Source organism: Rattus norvegicus, chromosome 7 (assembly GCF_021556685.1).
Source record: "Rattus norvegicus strain SHRSP/BbbUtx chromosome 7, alternate assembly SHRSP_T2T, whole genome shotgun sequence".
Taxonomy (NCBI): Eukaryota; Metazoa; Chordata; class Mammalia; order Rodentia; family Muridae; genus Rattus; species Rattus norvegicus.
In genome coordinates this window covers 72,442,640-72,450,292 of record NC_141540.1, presented here as the reverse complement: position 1 = coordinate 72,450,292, position 7,653 = coordinate 72,442,640, and the positions used below count along the sequence as shown (strand labels likewise).

The following is a 7,653-nucleotide window of genomic DNA, read 5'->3' as shown; positions in this document are numbered from 1 at the left end:
ACACCCCAGCTGGGAGCTGGGAGGGAGAAATGTCTCCACTAGAGTCAGAGGGGAGCCTGCACTGGGGCTTGGGCCAACTTTCCCCTCTCCTGGGCCTCTCTGCTCTGGGGGAGTTACATGTTCTCTTCCACTCAGACGCAGCTTGGGAAAGAGCAGGGGCCCTTTTAGGGAGAGAGAGGGAAGCAGGCCTAAGACACTGTGAAAGCCCAATTCTTAGCTTCAGCTCCAGGCCTGATCCACAATCCATTTTCCACTCTGTTATGAGCATCTGGTGCTTCCTCAAAGGTTATTTAGGGGAAATGCAGTCTCAGAGCTTTGCTTCTTGGGGGGCTTTGGGGACCAGTTAGTACAGCACCCCCTTTTCACTGGAAGGCTAATTTAAAGCAGTTGGATTTGGCAGGGTCTGGGCCACTTTTTTTTTTTTTTTTTTAATTTTTGCTGAGGCTCAGGTTCCTGACAGAGACAGTGTCCATGGTGAGCCGATCGGACTCGGTGGCCATTGCGTTCCTCATTTCGTTTGACAAAAGCCTCAGAGATTCTTTTTAAAGGTAACAGAGCTCATGGCTTCCCTGGGTGTTCTCAGATCAGGGCCTTAATTTGTTTGTTCGTTTAAAATCTTGGCTCGCTGCAGGCTCACAGTCGGGTCTTCCTCTGAGCATTGTCAGGCTGTGCCTGTGAAGGGCGGAGGGAGCTTGAAATAGGAGAGGTATTTGAATATGGGAAATATTTGAATAACCCCAAGAATAAGGCAGAGACTGGTCTAGTATAGGGGGTTCACAGGTGCAGTGGGCAGAATCATGGTTAGTGGTGGATGGTGGACACCTGCAGACAGGAATCCTTACAGCAGCAGAAGAGACCGGTGATCCAGGAGGGTATCTGTGCAGGGCCAAGGGGCTTCAGCACCCCAGAGATCAGAGGGTAGTTGAGCTGTTTGTAAGTTGGGCAAATCCTTGGCTCAGGAAGCTTTGGAAGGAGGGGCCTTGGAAGCTGAAAGGTCATACCAGAGGAGGGGAGGGAAGAGGAAGGAGAGAGAGAGGGAGAGGAGAGAGAGAGAGAGAGAGAGAGAGAGAGAGAGAGAGAGAGAGAGAGAGAGGTGTGGAGGTGTATATGGGGGAGGTAGAACACAAAGTGGGGGAGGTCTGAATGGAGCACAAACTAAATTATAACTTGCTGGCTTTATCGTTTTTGGGGAGGGACTCAGGAGGCTGCCAACTTTGATCTCACTTTCTGGAGAGATCTTTAGGGTACCTCTTATAGCCACCGCCCAAACCCTGGAGATTTGGAGCCTTCTGAGAGAACTGGCTCTTGGCAGAAACTGTGGGGCACACAGAGCAGGAGAGGGGGCAACACCTGCTGGGGGTGGGCTGGGAGGGGCCAGACGTGCCAGTGGAGGACAGAAATGTCTTTCTTTGCCTTTTCCTGTGAGTCAGAATCCAGGCTCAGGGAGCGGCTGCCCTTACGTTGCACTCCACTGCCTAGTTCTGTGCCAAGCACACACAGTGGATGAATGGTGTTAGTATGTGAAGGCGAAGTGTGCGCCTCTGGAATCCTCTAGAATACTGTTAACCTACAGTGATTTCCTTTAGGTTTTATAGAATAACCAGAGACATTTGTTCACCAGGATGAGTCTGCTTTCTCTGGCAGTCAGGACACCAGGTGACTTCCTGAACTCTGCATGAAGACCCTTCGTGGGATACAGCAGGGATGGGGGCGTGGCACAGAGATCCACTGAGCTGGCCCTTGGCTGCAGAGGGCAGGCTCCGGCTGACCTAGGCTGGAGCGTGAGGTCATGTTATCATGTTCGCTAGCATCGCGTTTATTCTTCAGGAGAAGACATCCATCCTAAACCTCATCTATCCCCTGCCTGGGGGAATGAAATAGAATCGAAATGCTATCTCTGACAGGGTGTGGCACATGTCTGGCCTTGGTTACTTTTCGAAGACCATGATGTCCTTTCTGGGTTCCTTTGGAAGCCCACCTTTGTGGTTTACAGGAAGCAAGAGAGATGCCTGTCTCTTTCTCCCTCGCTTATCTCCTGAGAAAGCCTCTCCACTTCTCTTCGGTCTGTTTTTGGGTGTATGTACTCTATCCCACCTGCGTGTGGCCTTGCCTCTTTCCACGAAGGAGTGACGCCCTTCCCTTGCTCTTGGAGTGGTCAGACTGAACTCTTACGGGGGTGTGAACTCCATACAGAGACACCGCCTGTCTTTAAGATGGAAAAACGTCTCTGCGGTTCTCAGGACCTTCTGTCTGAAAGGGCCACACCAGGGGTTTGTTTTGTTTAATCCCTGAAAACTGGTTGCCTGTCCCCTACCACTCTCAGCTGTGGGGATGGCTTTCATCATTCCCTTTCCCAACCATTTCCCAAAATGCTCTTCTCCCCTGCTGTGTGTTTTGGGACACAAGAAGCCAGTGTGCGGGGGCCCGGGTTTTCCTTTCTTTGGGAGAAGTTGCGAACAACCTCGGTGTCTCAAGCTTTGGCTTGATGGGGGCAGGCGGAGTTGGCTCGGGGACCCGGGTTGCTTTGTGCGACCTCATTGGCGGGTCGCGGAAGGAGGGGCAGTGCCCGAGATCTGTGCTCCCTGAGACTATCTGGGGACCAAACTCCACGGCGCGCTTGGGCCCAGCGTCGGAGGCAGGGCAGAGCCGCCCAGAGGTCCCTGGGCAGCGTTATGTCGAGCGCCCCGTCCGCACCCCACGCCCCGCCCGCACCCCGCGCCCCTGCAGCCCAGCTCCGGCCACGCCCCGGCCCTCTGGGACGGGCTCACAGGCGACGGGGCGGGGGCCGGGGAGGAGGCAGCGTTCCTGCAAATCACATGATTTTCCCGCTTATATAAATCACAGCTTGTTTTTCTCAACTGGCTGCAGACTTAAAGGTGCAGTGTCTTCTTTCTCTCCCAAGGGCAGGGGCTCCCCTGGGTGCCTTTGACCGAGGGCAAGCTGGGCAGGAGTGGCTTCAGCTAGGGACTTGTCACAGTTCAGGGTTTACGCTTGGCCCCTCCTCCGTACTTGGATTATTTCCTTGGCCTGGGGACCAGGAAAAGGCAAGGAAACAGTATTACCAAGTCAGAAACCCACGCGGGATGGGGCCTCCTTTCAGAGGTGGGCCAACAGCCTCTGTGAATAGCAGTGTGTCCGAGCAACCGGCTGACACCCCGGGTGCCTGTTTTGGATCCTGAGGACTTAGGAGAAAATTCTGGTAGTCAGGGTTCTAAGGCAGGGGCTTACTGTTCTGATCTGCTCTGGCTTTTGAGGACACTGTATGTGGGAAGAAAAACCAACCATCACATATATCTAGCATCTACTGTCTAACTCCTAGGCACTGTGGGGAGAAACAGCCTTGTGATGAGGTAGGCAGACACAGAAGCAGGGGCTGGATCAAGCAGCATAGGCAGCTTCAAAACCTGTTTCAGGCTAAACAGAGGAGAGTCACAGGCCGTGCGTAATTACCTGGGGATGAATAGTTTGGATAATGAGTCCTGCAGACTTTGGGAGGAGAGCTCCTCTGGGGACCTTGGCTGCAGGTGGGCATGAGCTGGAGGCAGGAGGGGACAGCCTGCTAGGTGTCTCAGTGGGAGGGAGGAAGGAGCGTGGTGTTGGGGGGGAGTGAATAGAGTGGGCGATCTTTTTGGAACACTGAGGTGGTGAGGATTGAGGCTGGAACGCTGCAGGGTGGCCGGCCACTCTCTTGAAAGCGCTTTGAGTGTGGGCGGAGCATGAACTGTGATCCCGCGAAGGCAGAGGGAGCAATCGCCACCCAATCCCCCAGCCGAATGGGAATGCAGGTCAACAGTATTTTTGAGGATCCTACAGCAGTGTGTAAGGACAAAGGGAGGCCCCTAGGGAGGCGGTTTGGAGGGAGGCCAACATCAGGTCTCAGTGCTGGAAAGTTAGGAGAAAAAGAACCAAGCATGAGAGGGAGGTAGGGGGCTGTTTAGAAGAAAGAATTGAGTGATTGAGTGGTTTGGGGAGGGAGAGAGGGCTCCAAGTGATGTTGACTGTTGGAGGGAGGTGAGGAGGCCAGGTACTCTTTGTTTGTCTGGACTCTGGGCTCAAACAGGAATGCCCAGGGGCCTGGAAGCCAGGGAAGAGAATCTGCATAGAAGATGTCATAAGTTGAGCACGTGCTCAAGTTGAAGACAGGTCTTCAGGGGGCGGGGGTGGGGCGAACAGAGGAGAGAGACCGAGGTTGGAGGTTCCCTGGATGGGAAGAGTCCTGAGTCTTTGCAGGTAGGCCAGGAGGCCACCAGAGCTGCTTTGGGCAGGGCTATTTCTTCTCTTTGAACCAGAGTGACCTCGTCTGGAGAACGAGGCTTCGGTGGAGTTCACGATTCACCACGTTGCAGGTTTCCTTCCATCAGCTACAGCCAGGCTGGAAACGAGTGTCCTTTCCCTCCACATTGTCCTACCATCCAGAGCCTCTACTTAAAAAAAAGTCAACATTTAAAGCAAGTTTTTATAGGTGCAGGTGTTTGCTTGCGCGTATGTCTGTGTACCGTGCGCCCACGGAGGCCAGAGAGATGTCCGGTTCCTTGGACAGTTGTGAGCTGCCCTGTGGGCGCTGGGAACTGAACAGAGTCCTGAGGAAGAGTAGTCAGTACTCAGCAGATAGTCATCCCTCCAGCCGACAGCCTCCCCTTCAGCGACAAGACAGCTGCGGGAATTCAGCTGCTCTGTCGAACTGCAACTGTAACTTTGGACTTTTGTTGCTTCTTCTTCCTTCTGGAAGAGATACAAAGAAGTACTGTTTTTGTGTGGTGAAGACTGAACTGGAAATGCCGGCTGTAGAGGAAGGAAACGATAGATAAACTCGTTTCCTAAGGGCCTCCTTGTACAGATGACTGTTACCTTGCTTGACTCTTCCTCTCTTCAGGAGAGCAGGTATCATCAGGGGTCCTCTCAGCGGACAGAAGGGTTGTCAAGAGTTTCACTACTCTGTTGAAGAACCTGGAGCCTTCACATTCGGAAGTTTTACATAGTAGCCGTTTGGTGTCAGCAGGGCAATTCTGGCTTCACTGGGGTGGGAGGCTCTGGGTCATAATTACTTGTCTTTGTTTCTACTCCTGGCCTGGGGCCAGGTGGAGAAATGGGGCTTGGCTTTCTGGGGTCAGTCAACGCCCAGAGAACCCTTGGCTTTACTACATCTTTCTCCTCTCCTTTTTAGCCACACATTTTGCTGAGTGTGACTCCTGAGCCCAAGAAGAGCTTTCACAGATCCTCCTGTACCCATGGTATGAGCCAAATGTCGGCTCTAGCTGCAATCCCAACGGTTCAGTCAGTCTCCTAGGTTGCAATGGGGTGGATCCTGACTCAGCTGAGCTGCATCACCAGACAGAAGGCCCTGAGGCTCAACAAACAGCATGGAGGACCTGGAACCACCTGGTTCCACTCTGTGGATGTGTTTAGGGACCCCAATTTTCTGTTTGAATAAATTTCTTTAAAAAAAATAAAGTTTTTAGGTGAAAAAAAGCTTATATCGGAGTGAAGGATGCAGCTCGGAGGTAGAGTTCTATCCTGGTGGGTTTGAGGTCCTGGATTTGGTCTTCAGTCCCACCCCCACCCCCACCCCCGCAGGAAAAATTCACGCCTTTAACAGTTGGGTGATATAAAGCAAACAGCTAAGGTTATCTTAGCAAACATCTGCAGTGTTATCATATGTGCTGACAGACTTGTGAGAGAAATAGCAGCAAGAATTAGTAGAAAGTTTATGTACATTAAGTCTTTCTTCCTTTTTAACTGAACTCAGGGCCTTATTCATGTGTAGTATGAACTTCCAGCTCCAGGTTCTTTTTTATCTTCTCCTCCTTCTTTCTTTTGAAAACTGTCTTTTTAAATAAAGATTTTATTTAAGATTTTATTCATTTTATGTGTATGAATACACTGTTTTTGTCTTCAGACCTATCAGAAGAGGGCATCGGATGCATTACAGAAGGTTGTCAGCCACCTTTTGGTTGCTAGAACTTGACCTCATGACCTCTGGAAGTGCACTTAACCACTGAACTATCTCTCCAGCCCCCTCTTCCGTTTCCTTTCTTTTCCTTTTCTTTCTTTTCCTCCTTTTTCCTTTCTTTCTTTCTTTCTTTTTTTTAGATAGGGTTTCTCTGTGTAACCCTGGCTGGAACTTGCTCTGTAGTCCAGGCTGTGTCGAATTTTCCGAGATCTACCCCCTCTGGAGTGCTAGGATTAAAGGCGAGCCTCACCACTGCCCCCTGGTTCATCTCCTTGTGAAATGGGAGCACACTGCACTGCTGGCCAGACTGGCTCTCAGGGCCATCATCCACCTGACTCAGCCTTCCAAATAGCGGAGACTAGTCACCCACCATAGTGTCTGGCTTATACAGACATTTCATTTACAGGATGTTATTCTGTGTTAGTTAAGACATATAAACGGGGCTGGGGATTTAGCTCAGTGGTAGAGCGCTTACCTAGGAAGCGCAAGGCCCTGGGTTCGGTCCCCAGCTCCGAAAAAAAGAACCAAAAAAAAAAAAAAAAAAAGACATATAAACGACTCAAGGAGGAAAACACGGGGCTGGAGAGATGGCTCAGCAATAAAGACTGCTTGCTGCTCTCCCCGAGGCTCAGAAGCCAGAGAGCTTGGCTTGCAGCCACCTGTACTCCAGCTCCAGGAGATCTGATTCCTGCTTCTGGCTTATGTGTGAAGCTATCCACACGTGCACAATCATACACATGCATACACATAAATGAAAAATAAATCTTAAAAGGGAAGGAAAACACCTTGAAAAGCCACATTGTCAATCCAGATAATCGTCCCTCTGACAGGCCCCACTTACACCTCCCCGAGATGCCTGGCTCCTGAATCTGGTGTTTATCTTTCTAACACAGTGTTTTCGATATCGTTACTGTGTGAGTTTTCTTGAAACTTGCATCTTTCCCCGTATATTATGTTTCCCAGGTCTCCATGTTGGTAGATTTTCAGAGTCAGTTGATTCGGAGTGGAGTAAACTAGATTATTTGAATAGATTACAATTAAGTAGCCATTTCCGGTTAGTGCACATTAAAGTTGGGCCAGTTTTCCCCTGTTGCAAAGACTGGGAACATTCCTCAAACATCTCTTTATGTACACAATGATCTCTTAGGATCTCCCAACTGGAGCAGAGTTGCTGGTCCATAGAATATGGATATCTTCCATGGTTCTAGATTATTCTTCAAAGTGGTTATGCACATTGGTACCCTTACCCACTGTCACGGTTTGAAAATGCTTGGCTCAGGGAGTGGCACTGTTTGGAGGTGTGCCCTCGTTGGAGTGAGTGTGGCCTTGTTGGGGTGGGTGTGGCCTTGTTGGAGTAGGTGTGGCCTTTGGAGTAGGTATGGTTTTGTTGAAGTAGGTGTGTCACTGTGAGTGTGGGCTTTAAGACCCTCATCCTAGCTGCCTGGAGGCCAGTCTTCTCCTATCTGCTTTTAGATGAAGATGCAGAACTCTCAGCTCCTCCTGCACCATGCCTGTCTGGATGCTGCCATGCTCCTGCCTTGATGATAATGGACTGAACCTCTGAACCTATAAGCCAGCCCAATTAAATGTTATCCTTATAAGAGTTACCTTGGTCATGGTGTTTGTTCATAGCAGTAAAACCCTAAGACACCCACATTGCTCCCACCAACTTGAGGTACTATCAAACCTTTTATTCCTGTCAA

At 50.6% G+C, this 7,653-nt stretch overlaps 1 long non-coding RNA gene across 1 annotated transcript; it reads left to right on the top strand.

Annotated features, from left to right (window-relative positions):
• The first annotated feature begins 458 nt into the window (after positions 1 to 458).
• LOC120093628 (uncharacterized) lies at positions 459 to 5,474 on the top strand. The gene is made up of 2 exons (XR_015624755.1): positions 459 to 548; positions 5,165 to 5,474. It is a non-coding gene; the product is annotated as an uncharacterized LOC120093628 (long non-coding RNA).
• Positions 5,475 to 7,653: the final 2,179 nt, after the last annotated feature.